Consider the following 13,439-nt stretch of genomic DNA (forward strand, 5'->3'; position numbering starts at 1 on the left):
CATTATTGATTGTACAATTTTTGTACGTTTTTCTTGTATATTCTTTAAATTAGGCCCAATTTTGCATTATTTACCTGAATGGCTTGACTTGTAACAACCCAGCAAATAAATATACGGCAAAAATAATAATAGAAGCGATCAATAAATCTTTTTTTATATATACGAAAAATCTTGACAAACAACAATTATTTTTTTATTCTTTTGCTTATCCTGAAGTTCTAGATTTTACAAACAAGAAATAAAAATTGAGCAGGACCAGAGTTAAGGTAGGACTAAACGATTTTAAGCTCACATTCCACTATTTGCGCCAGAGGGATCACGCACATGTGCAGATAACCTAAAAATTCTTTTGGGGGCGCTCAAGGCATCTGCTTTCTGACCTCGCCGACCGAATTTACCACAGAACTTCCTCTAGCTCTTAAATAATACCTTGTGCTTGAAATTAAGGATCTACAGCGACGCCAGGAATTCTGCACCTCCTCTCGCACTTCCTACTTTATTAATGACACTCGTGCGCGCACTGCACATCTTTTCGCTAAAAATACCAGCTTGTTTCCAATTAGGCGCTGCAACTGGAACAGACTCTGCACTCAACTCTTGAGAAATCAGGACACAAGATGCTTGCTTTCACAACTGCATCAGTGCAAACTTTAGTATAAACAGTAATCTGAATAGCTTACTGGATTTTGAATTATTTATGGATCAGGGACTGTTCAGAATGAAAATTGCTAAGTAAGAAAAGAAAAATGTTGCTTAGGAATTTTGGCTAAGAAATGTTTAAAAAAAAATCGTTGACCTCTAAAATCATTAGAAGAGACGAAAAAAATCTATTTTTTGGGTAAAACACTGTAAATGGACAACGAACAAGCTCGATTTTTAGGATCAAATTTTTGTCTTCTTAATGGTTAGACAAAAGCTGAGTATTTTCCTTATTGACAGAGTGCTCTTAAATAATCCAAAACTATTTTATCCTTAAGTTTTAGGCAGGAAAGGAATTAAGAAGGCACAATTGCGTGTTTTGGACACAAAGCATTCATCAGACATCGTAAATATGGCTAGATAAAACATGTTTTCAAAACCCAAAATATCCGTACAAAATTATTGATTCATCTCGGCACTGTCAACAACATGCATACTACGCAAATTTGATTCACAAAATACGAAGAGGCCCTTCATTAGCATTTAATAAGACGCGTGCTAGCGAAATTTCAATGAGCCAACGAAAACAAATGTACGCACAGTATTGTTTTCGCGCGGCGACGATTGAAGATGCAGAAGATGACAAGGGGGAGAGAAAGGTGTTCTTCGCGTCCGTTGCGAGTCACTGTGATTTATCGCTTTTGCGCCTGCTTCGGTGGAGCACACCCTCGAGAGAGAAAAATGAAAGAGTACACACGGCACTTGTCCCTCCAATTGATATTCCGGCTCTTCGCTGGGCCGGCGAGAGCTGATTCCTAATGTAGTCGGAAGTGTTATTATCTCGGCACAGCCATCCGGTCATAAATATGTTTGATCGTGTGCGCTGCATAATTAATCGTCATGCTCACTTGCAGCTTGTACCGGCCACAAAGTATCGTTCTCTTTGAGCGTTTTACGGAGGTGCGATGACCAGAGGGCTTAAAATTCCATATTTTACCAATATTATCTAAAATTTGTATTCAGGCTGAGTTTTATTCTAACATTTGCAACGCTTTGAGGCTAGCGATAGCGACGGATATTAATAAATCTACGCATACACTGGGAGCCGGATTCACGCGACGCGCAGATATGGCGTCTGGTAGAGTACGGCGGGAAAGTAACAAATAATGAAATTAGCTTGGAAAATTTATCATGAAAATACCTTCAGCGCAATGAATGTACTTGTTGTCATTTCTTTAGTACCAACTGATTACCCCGGTAATTGGCGAATCAACCATTTGATGTCACATCAGGCTAACGGAAACGTAACAAAACACGCGGGAATAAAATTAATGGCATCTTTTTTTATGCTACTGATTGACCGCTGCATGGACCGTCTCCTGATTGGCCTCCATCATTTCGACGCCATATTGACTTCTGACCGGCGGGAACCAACACAGATGGCAACCTGGCCCCCAGTGTACGCATAGACAAAGCTCAACCCTTCAAACATTATACACACTTTGTTTGCAGCCCAATTTGTGTTAAAAAAAATTAATGAACTTAAACATTAACTGCGGAAATGTGTAAAATAGAAATTATAAGCTGGATGCTTCGCTGTAAAAATTGCCAGCCGATTTTGTCACCGCGAGTCTCTCTCGAAGGTGTGTGTGTGCAGTGGTGCTCACAGGTGCTCGTCGTTTATTACGCATTCAGCACTTCAACTCATCGGCTACTCGCGGCGAGTGTGAGTGCGGATGAGATCTCTCATTCTCGCTTATGTATATTCCTGCGACGAAAATACGCATGCTACAAGCGAGAAATGCAAATCATGGGCGGGATCGGCTGCTGAAAACAAATATTCCGCGTGTTCCGGTCAGCGCAGGGTTGTTTGTTTATCGCAGGTCAAGCCACTTCACCGGTGCTGCAGCTTCTGCGCGTTCCACGCGCAAATATGGAAGCAGGCAGGGTTATTGGCAGTAGCTGTCCGACTATAATCGGCTTTGTTTGTCTTGGCAAGTGGCTAATTTAGTGCTGACACTAATTTGCTTCTACTCGCGGCTCCGCGGTCCGTGAGATATTTCATCCAAAAAGGGTCTCCGACCAGCTCGATTATTTCGCGGTCATTGGTCCGGATACTCGTGTCTATTCCCTCTATATCCCGCGATTGCCTCTATAAGATATGTATTTATCGGCTTGACGAAACAGGTTCCAAAGACGCGGTGTATCATTTCCTTTTCTATTTCGCCGTCCGCGCGGCGGCCTCAGAGAAATAAATATTTCAATTTCTCAACCTGCTCTCAAACGCTTATAGAGCAGAGGAGTACATAAAATATGACGGCGTTGAGTACTTGGGCGCGTTTATAGGGCTCCATAAATATCAAATATGTAAATTCGTTTATTGGTCTGGTAATGAGGCAATGGCGTATTATTTTGTATATATTCCGCGGCATGCGTGACAGAAAGCACGAACAACTCTGTGGGTCTATTTACGGCTTGTATATACAATGTTATAATGTTCAAGAGTTGTTCGTTCAAGTTGGTCCATAAAATAAGCATAAAATTCATGTTGTGTGTCAAAGCAAATAGTTTCTTTTAATATACTATTTGTTTTATGTGATAACCACATCAGTTTTGCAATCGACATATAGTTGTCCTAATTTAGAGTGAAATTTTAGCGGAGCTAGAATTAAAAGTTAAAAATTTATTTGCTCTCAATAGGAAGAAGAATTAAATAACCAGATTAGCTATAAAAATATGCACGTTTAAAGCTTTCAAATTTCTTTATGCCTGTAAATATTTCAGATTAATGTAAAACAAATATTTTGAATTCAGGATAACTTTGTTCAGCATTTCTAGTTCCTCGTGCTCAAGAAATGTTTTAAATAATACTTATGCAGCCAAGTCACAATTTCTTTAAACGTTCTTACTTTTACAAGTCTCAAGTTGGAGAGCATCAGTTGAACGTTTTAAGTTCATAAATCCTAAGCAACGAAAAAGGGATTTGCGTTGGATGAGCAAACATTTCCTCGGAGAATATGGTCATTAAGGTGCTGGAGTGCTGTACCAGCGCGGACAATAAATGACATAATATTCTATTGTGCGATGAAAGGGCCTCCCACCTGGAAACCTCCGCTTTTACGCCTTCGAATAAAAGCCGTTTAAAATTATTGCTTATTCAGGGAAAGAATAAATTTGAAACAGTGAGTCACTGCTGCTGCTGCCAACTCTTTAGCATTGATTTAATGGATATTGTCTCCTTCCGTAATCTCTCATAGGGAACAGGACAAATTTACGATGTTTATGGGCAGCGGAGGAAAGCCGTGAGAAAAAAAATCACGCTGCTGGGGGCACTCCTTGATCTGTTTTCGTTGCTGCGCGCGCGGCAGACGCTCGGAATCCGAAATCGAGAGCACTCACGTGTGGGAGTATTATTCAATACTTTCTCGGGCGTTGAATCGTATAAACACTCTACACGGGTCCAAGGACAATTGGACGCGCATCGGCGACTAATTGTCATTGGCGAGCAGAGACAAAGACAGGATGTCGGCTGGAATCAGTATTCGCGGCGTCGCACCTGCGTGGACCCAACGAAAATCAAATGAAGACGAGGACCCTCTCACCGCCGTGGCCGGACACTTGTTGACGGCTACGTGGCGCATCTCGGTTGTCTCCACCCTTCTCTGCTTCCCACTTCCCACCCAATTCGGACCTCTGTTTACAACGTTTTAATTTTAGCTTGGCAACGATCGGTCATTCATTTAATAGGCTTCATCAAAAGTGATGGAGAGAAATGCAAGGAATAAATTATTTTACGTTTGGGACATTTGAACGCTTATGTTTAATTTTTTCTTCAAGCAAAATAATTTTTGTTCATTCCGCACATTAAAAAAATTGTTTTGAAAATCAAGAACAAAATTTATGGCTGATGAAATCCGATCTTTTGAGATCAGTCGAAGTAAATAAACGCGTGTCATCCGCAGGCCGTTCAGGATCTTTTTTCACGTCGAAAGGCACGTGCCAGGTAATAAGGTAGACCTCATAATGTTGAGCGAACAAAGCTGCTTATGGCTGTCGATAGCTAGCACGGGTTACTGCGAGTGAGGAGTATTGTGACTGTTTACCTTTCAAAGATCAGAGCGTTGCGAGAATAGGTGCTAAAAAAGGCCTTTTGTATTTTCCCGTCTGTTAACCTTTGAAATCTCTGAAGTGCATTTTATTCTGTATAAGACGCAAACAAGCATGCAGCGACACATCGACATTCCACAAGCAGCGAAAGTGATTACGTCATGAGAGTGCAGCTCACAGAACGCCGGTCAGCATTAAAAGGACATGGACGATGAAAAATGATATTGCTCGTGAAATTGAAAAGAAGGCTGACTCGTTTTTAGAATAAAATTAGTGCAGCTCGTCCAGGACTCGTGGCGGCGAGACAAGATTTTTGAGAAAAATGCCGAGCAGTCAAAAATTGTTGCCATGGTAGCTCATAAAAATCCAAACAGAAACAAAGCAATATTTTCATTTCACGGTGTCAAGGAATACAGATTTCTTCTGAAGCTCAAAGTTTTCCAAATTGAATCTTCTGCGAATCGACTGTAATCAATTTTTACGCGCAACGTAAGGTTCGCAGCGGGACGCGGGACTGTTTGTGTGGCATCTTCGATGATGAATATGCTGTTTATTTTAATACCCGCGGCCGATTATGTCACGATGCGGCGGCCGACGTGCGGAGGATCTCGCGCATATTCGCGAAAACTGGAAAGACGACTCGCCGCTCGGCAGAGAGTGTTGTTTTTCTTCCAGCGAATTTGTTAATGCGCTGATTTATTCCACGCGAGATTTACTCTCACGAGCGTCTCCTTATTCACGCTGGCTCGCACTTCTTCATATATTAATGTTGGTACAAATTATCCGCTCATTTGATTCACAGCTCTTCCGCTTCTCTGAGCACAACCTGTTCCCCTGCTTTTCTCCGCATTTCGGCACGGCCGCAGACAAATTGCGAAAGCCGTGAGCGCACGTGCGGAGGCCAAAATTCACCCAGACTAAATTTTTTTTATTACCATGTATATAATTTCACTTTCTGAAACAATGCCCCACAAGCAGTGTTTATCGTATTTAATTTCATTCGTTTAGTAATAAAATGCGTTAAGTAAAAAAGTACTGTGTATTCCAGTTTTGTGAAAATTTATTAACAAATTTTATCTCTGAACTCATTTTGTTTAAATGTCATGAATATCATGATTTTTATTCCAATTTTAATTAAGGAGATGTAATATATAATACGAAATACAAAAAATCGTTCTAATTTTACTTAAAATCAAACTGCTCCAAAGCCAATTCAGTCCTGTAGCAATTCATAGAAACTCATTTAGATCTAAGCACGATAGCCTCTAATACCGGCGACTCAAAAAGCTTTGGCTGACAGCTTAGCTTATGGCAAATAATAAATATGTTCCTGAAGATAATTTCCCATGAAGATCACGTAGGCCGGCGGCGGGCAGGAAAGGCCAATAGATCCATTTCCTCCGTCCTGTTCGGCCAAAGGCCCATCATTGTAAAATTTTATCGCGACGCCTTGAGAAGGCCGCAGCGGCGAAATTCGGCCGATTTATCTGGTTCGCATTAATTGGGTGCGATTGTCATACCACCTAGGCGGCGGCGCTCGTTAATTATTCCATGCACCGATTCGATTAATTATTGCCGAGGAAAACGTCGAACGCAGCAGCCCGAAGAAAGGGAAACGAGTATTTCTGGTGGCCCGGCGCGATAATTAATCCTGATCCGCGCGTTTGGCTGGGGCACAGCTGGATTTCGCGAAAGAAGGCAAAGACAAGTGGCCGCCAATAAATTAATGCCTCTTGTTTCACTTGTTTCGCTAGCATTTGTCTAGGATGTGCGCTGATAATAAATTAGCCGCGCGCCAACTCACTCGCCGACAGATTTTATCTCGGCTGCTTTCGCGCGAGGAAAGACACGCGCACGTCTTTTCAAATAGGACTGTGTGTTTTATACGAGAGAGCGCTTTAAATGCTGTCGCTTCAATATGAAAACGCGGAAACGTGCGTTCGAAACTCGTAAAAAGCAAGTTTTGTCGCCATTTCTGGGTTTCTTCAGATTTCGACGCGAGCATTAAATTTTGAGCACTTTTTTGGACCGTCCACCATACAGACGCGTTTTACGACGCATAATTTTTGCACTCGGCAGCAGTCTCTTTTGAAAAACTTGCCAAGCTCCTTGGTCCGATCAAATCGGCGCGGCAGATGTGAAATGTTTTGGTTTTGTGCTTATTACATAGCTGCAGGGAAGTTTATAAAGTCTCGCGCACCGTGTACACTGGCCGCCCAACTTGTTTGTTTTTTCAGCCGCCGAAAATGGACCCGTGTCCACTGCTGAAACTGGGCTGCAGACCCAGATTCAGCCCCAGAAAGCTCTCCAGATCCGTGCTGATCGAGAAACTAACCAGCGAAAAAATAAGTTATTTTGGAGGATTTATTCTCAAATTGTGTTTCATGCCGGAATTTCATTACTTCATTACGTTTCGTAAATAAAAATTTATCCACTGTCTCTGAAAGGTACACTAATGTCGATGTTTTTCTAGACTTTGCCACATTCCATTTCTACATTTGGTCACACCTGTTGTAATCCCACAAATACATTCAACGAAATTACGACAGAAATCTTCAGCACAATCTTAAAAACGCTTATTTTGTAAGCGTTGAGCTGTGAAAACTTCCGACCCAGCGTCATCGATTTATAATTGAACTTCCTGGTGCGAAAACGCTTTTTCTGCGTTCTGTGGCAGATGTCCTCATTTTCAGCCGTAAAGCCAAGATAAAAGCGCAAAAGGAGTCAGCGCAGTCTCTCTCGTTGATTTCTTGCGATTGTTTTGGTGCTGCAAGCGCGAGAAATAGCACCACACACGCCGCGCGTAAGCAGTAAATCGGCGCGCGTGTAATTGAAACGTAATTGCGTCGGCTGCTCTTTTCGCTGGTGCCAGTCTCGAGAATCGAGAACACACATCGCTCGCGTGTTATTTTCGTTTGAACCCTTGAAGGGCGTTTCCTGATTCTTCGGGTTGCTCCGTTCGTGTCTGACTTTGCGAACGGACGAGTGAAAAAGCTTTAATACTATCTGCAGTAATGAGTAAAAAAGCGAGAGTATATCTTAAACGGTCGCATGCCTCAGGTTTCGGCTAAAGTAATGATTACAACACATTTAAACTGGAATTAACTGCGGGGAAACCTGTATGTATTACCAATAATGAATGTAATTATCGTAATTTGCAAGGTAAATAATCATTACAAAGTTTTTTATAATAATTAAATGAAGAGAGTTGTTTTTAATGAATTCTATAATTGTTTTGCAGCATGCTGCCTGGGTATAAGAGTTGTTCAGTTGTATTAAAGCTTGCTCAGCGCATAGCGCATTTAGTGTCAACCTGAAGATAAATAATTCCAATTCAACAAGTATTTAAAACAAATTATCTCACTAAACATTTTGCAGAGTTTAAAACTGTCTTAGTCGAATTTAGAGACAGAGATTTAAATATGTGTGTTCATTTTATGAGTGAAAAGAAATAAATCAGATCTGTGTTGTATTTATACCTTCCTGTCCCCTCTGAGTGTTGAGGTTCGCTTAATAATTAAAAGGATTGAAACAAATTACGAAAATTACTTTATTAGGCTCATTCCGTTACTCCCTTTCCCACGCAAAAGTTTAATGCCTTTCCCATTTCCGGTCTATCATCTTGTTGACATTTACTGAAGAAAAAAGCTGTTATTTTAAGGCTGTCACTGGCTTTCCAACAACTGCATGGAATTTAAAATTAAATTGCATGACAGCCTCCATGAAATGAAGGGTTGCTTGAAGGAAAACCCCTTTCTGAAAATGGCAAAATGTAATCTAGCAATAAAATAGGAATCAAACAAGTCCTAGCCGTATTTACGACGTGGGAGCAATAAATAAGAACATAGAACCGTCGTAAAAGTCTAGTTTCGAAAATTTCCAGTCATTTAAATCGCCGGTGTTCGCGACTTTACGGTCGCGGAGCACTTACAGAGCGCGGCCGAGCACTTATTTTCTTGTGAATGGACGCGCGCGGGCTTGATTCATATTCATGAGGCGCACGCAGAAAGAAAAGGTGGGTATATCGCGAGAGACGGTCGAAAATAGCGGCGACAACAGCGTCGGCCAAGCACAGATAATGAAACACGGATGCTGCTGTCCGGTCCCATACACATCGTGTGTGTTTGTATGTGTGTACGTGTCACTCTAATTCGTTTGCGCGCGCGCTTCAAAAGAAAACTACTTTCCACTTGGCCGCCAGCATTGTTAATGAACGCCTTGCCGCCAATTATTTTTGGCTCGACCACGCGAATTATTGTTATTAATGAGCGGGCCGCAAGGAAGAAAAATCGCGCAGGCCGCACAAGGGGCCGCCCAATTCATCAAAACTCGGCTGACCCTCTGAACCAAAATAATATCTTAATGGGTCTCATGTTTTTCTGCCTCTTTTTTCTATCCTCCGTCATGCGAACCCTTCATTTTGTCCAGAAAATTTGATGGTTCTTTTCGTCAGCATTTTTTGTGAACAGAAATTCCAGCAGCTCAATTTTTTGTCTGTAAATCATCCAAGCCCATGATATTCAGAATTTCCCATGGATCAACATAAATACTTTATACCTTTTTAATGAACTTGAATAAAGACTTTTACGGGCCTTTGAAAGCTCAAACGCAAATTAGTAACTGGCGAGAGCAGGAATTCGCACGGGCCAAATTTTTATTGGGTAATCCAGGTTTGCGTATGAGGTCGTAAAGCGGTGCGTTTGCCATAAACTGCGAGCGAGAGGCGCTTAACCTGCGAGGTGATGTCCAAAAAGGCGCAGGGTTCGGTGGACGAAGGCGTCATGATTATGCCGCGCGCGGGGTCCTCGCCCGAATCACGATTGAAATGTGCGTATGTTGGCGCACAAAGTAATTATTTGCATGACTCGAGAGGAGGATATCGCCGCCTTATAAGGCGCATGTCTGATGCGGTTGTGCGTGAAATATCTAAACCAACCGCGACAGGGGACCCTCGATTACGTCAAAGGCAGACAGAAACGCGAAACGCGCCGCTTGATTACTGATTTATCGCGCTCGCTGCCATAGTATGAGTGTGCGTGTATACTCGGTGCGATCCTTGTTTGCTGTTATGTCACCAAGCAGTAATAATTGTAATTTATGAACTTTGGAGGTTACAGTTAGGAGCACTATACTTGGAATAGTTTTGTGCTTTGGTTTCATGTTCAAATTTAGTTACATAAAAAGATACATCCTTTTATCTCGATATGCAATCACGGTTGCAAAAAACCGCATTAAAAATGCATTGCAGTGGTAAAAAGCGTTTTTTTATTCAGTTTTAACCATTTTCTTGCAGGCAATGTTTGCACCTCAGTTTTCAATAGTATTCTAATTATTAGCTCATGATCTCGACTTGAAAAATTGTCAGAGAGAAATTTTTGGAGAAATAGAGACAGCAAATAACAATTTAAAAGAAAAAAATGTTGACCGACTGCAAATTTGAGATTTTCACAGGGGTAAATATGGAGTAAATTAATTTCTTGCACAAGAAATTGGTAAAATTTGTGGGCGGTAAAATCCGTTAAAAACCAGTGGTGATAAAAACCGGGTGGCAAGCAAATGCAACCCTGGATTCAATCGTTATAAACTATAGTATATTATGATACTCAACTTTTACATTAGAACAGAAGGGCTTCCTGATAATTTAAATCAAGCCAATTTTTTATAATAAAAAATCATTTATGAATTTCAGGGGACAATTTAAGTTGATCTGTCTAGGGAAATTCTTGGAATTCCCTTTCAATAAAAACTTAAAATACTGAAATCCTTATGAAGAAGCCACTCAAGGTGCGTTCCATATGAAATAAATTCCAGAAATAACATTATTACACAATGAAAAAAAACCAATTTAAAATTAAAGCCGAAATTATAGTTGGGTAATAAATTGATGCACTTGGCAACGAGGAAATTCCATGTCCGGATTTTATTTCAACATTGCATTCTGGAAGTTAAGTAGAAGGTTAAAGTGATGTTTAAATTCCCTACAAAATCGGCTTCAAAGTCAAGCGTCGAGCACTCTAACCCGTTTTTCAAACCCTGATTTATCTCACCAGAAGGCAATTTACTTCATAATTGAATTCACTAATCGCTTGTAAGATCGCAACGAATGGAATCGATGATAAGCGGAAAAACATCTATAGAGAGAAATTAGGTCAAAAATCTTAAATTTAAGTCTCTCTCTCCTTATTTGTTAATTATGCATTTAATTTAGGGGAAAACTTGCTGAAGCCAATAATGCATTTAATGTTGTGAATTGTTGTGCTGTATAAATATTATTTTTTTAAAAAAAAAATACAATTTCCACATTATGTTGCAAGAGGGTATATTTTCTATTCTGTTGCTGCTATTTTTATAGCGGTTTAATCAATTTATTTTCCAACTAAAGGATTTTTAATTTATGTTATTTAATCTTTGAAGTCAGAAATACATTATCGTACCTGCCTGAGCTCGATTAAGATATACCAGACCGATAAGTGGTTCGTCTCTTGTCACTCCGTTCAAATTATATACATGACAAATGGTTCAAAAGCACGCTCAATAGTGCGACAGTTTTTCAAAGCCCTGCTGCCAACTCGTTTGCACCCCTTTCCAGTGGCACGGGCTTATTATAAACTCCACCTGAGGAGAAAAAATAGACATTCGAATGCGAGTGCCAATAATAACCCGATCTGTCACTCATCTCTTTCCTTCTCCAAATGACATTTCCACGCAGAGAGCGGAAGCGTACGTAATACTCTCGTCTTTCAAATCACAGTGCTCGTTTTAATTATAGAAAAGCTTCAGATTTCCACTTGCATGATCAAATTTTAACCCTGTCAAATATGTGTGCCGCTCCATTTATTACAAATTTAACAACCACGCGCCGAGATGTGATTTACAGCGCGGATTGTTTATTTTACTCGGCGGTCGTTGAAAAAAGAGGAAGTAGAGTTGCCTCTAATTGAATTTATTATGTGCGCGCGCGAGTGTGGACGCCGCGTGCTAAATAGATAAATATTTATAGCAAAGGACGCGCATGCCGGCAAATGTCCCATTGTCTGAAGCCTTCCACTTTATAAACACACACGGCGTCGCTTCGGGTGGCGTCTCATTTTTAATTAATGGCCCCTCTTCTCACATACAACTATTAAGCAGAGGATGAACGAAACGTGTTCAATGTCCAATTTTAAACTAAACAAAAATTAAAAATTAACGAAATCAGCAGGGGAAATATAGCAGATTTAGAAAAAGACTGTGCCAGTATTCAGAAAAATATATGTGATTGTGGAAAAATAGATTCGCAAAATTAATTTATGCTGGAAATATTGTACGCCGTTGGCGTTAAATAAATATTCTATAATATTAATTTACACTAGATAATTGCAAATAAGATAGTTTGTATTTTATGTTTATTGTTTTACTATTGCCGTAGATATAGTGAATTGCATCAAACAAATACTTTACAAATTGCACCACACAAGTAACTGCTTGCACAGGGTGAGGATTTAGATGATTGCAGTCTTTAAAAATCGTTTGCAGGTAATTTCAGGGGTTTTTAACATGATGGTTTTTAATATGAAGTGATTTGCTAGTGCTATATCTAGAGACACATTTCTCATGTCTCTTAGAAACGTCTTTAAACGTTCACAGGCAAATAAATTAATCACCTTTCTTTTATTTATTTTCAGCTTCAGTATATATAACTTTGAGTATTTAACCCATAATGCTGTTCCCTTTTTGGCCCCAAAATATACTAATAATTTTTTTAACTAATTTAATTTTCCTCTTCGTTTGGTCTGTTGGCATTAATCATTCATATTTTTCATTCATACTAATATGGGTCATAATATAACCGATATAACCTATTAACTTAGGGGTGCAGTAGACAGCTTAAATAAAATATTTTTCGTACGTAAGAGCAGTATATACGAGAACCATCTTATTTCCTAAATTATCAAAAATGCTCTCATCATTTAATTTTTATTTTAATCTGTTTTTTCATGTATGTGCATGATTTGTTAATTGATTAAATATTGTACTTATTTTTAAATTTTTTTAAGATAAACATACTTGGCCAGTCTGCCCCACAAGATCAACTGTGTCAAATATTCCTCCGCACGTGCACAAGAGAGCGCTTTTAAGTTTCTCTCTTTTAGCTGCAAATTAACAGCCTGATCCAAATATTTTTCTAATCCTCCAATCAGCTGGCTCGATTTTGAGAGCGTCTTCAACTTCAAAGTCTCGAATGAAGGCGAAGTACATGGAAAAGTTTGTTTCACTCTTTCCTTCGCGGTGGCGGGAAGAGAGTTACTTGGGTAGCGACAGATACACTTGTTGTGATAAGGGAAATGAATGAACGGCAGCCTCTTTTCGGGAACGCGTGCCAAGATCTCAGCAACATCCGGGCGCCGCGCGTTTCGTTTCTCTCGTCGTGGATCAACCGAGGAGGCACACTCGACGAAAAGGAGGAGAATATCACCTTGACATCCGGCGAGGCGGCTGCTGGAAAAAAGTGTCAACCGCCTGCTTCCAGATTATGCGCCAAAAATATTATGTAAGATGTGTCGCTTTTGAGGCTGAAAACCACCGCACCAGCCGCATTTCCACACTCGCCGCCCGACGGGGAAACATTCATATTTTGTCCCTTCCAGTCGTGTTTTGATGACATCGCGATCGCTCCACGAAACGCAAGAACCTCTCGTAAATTTAGACTCAAG

This window comes from Cloeon dipterum, chromosome 1 (genome assembly GCF_949628265.1).
Source record: "Cloeon dipterum chromosome 1, ieCloDipt1.1, whole genome shotgun sequence".
In the NCBI taxonomy this organism is placed as follows: Eukaryota; Metazoa; Arthropoda; class Insecta; order Ephemeroptera; family Baetidae; genus Cloeon; species Cloeon dipterum.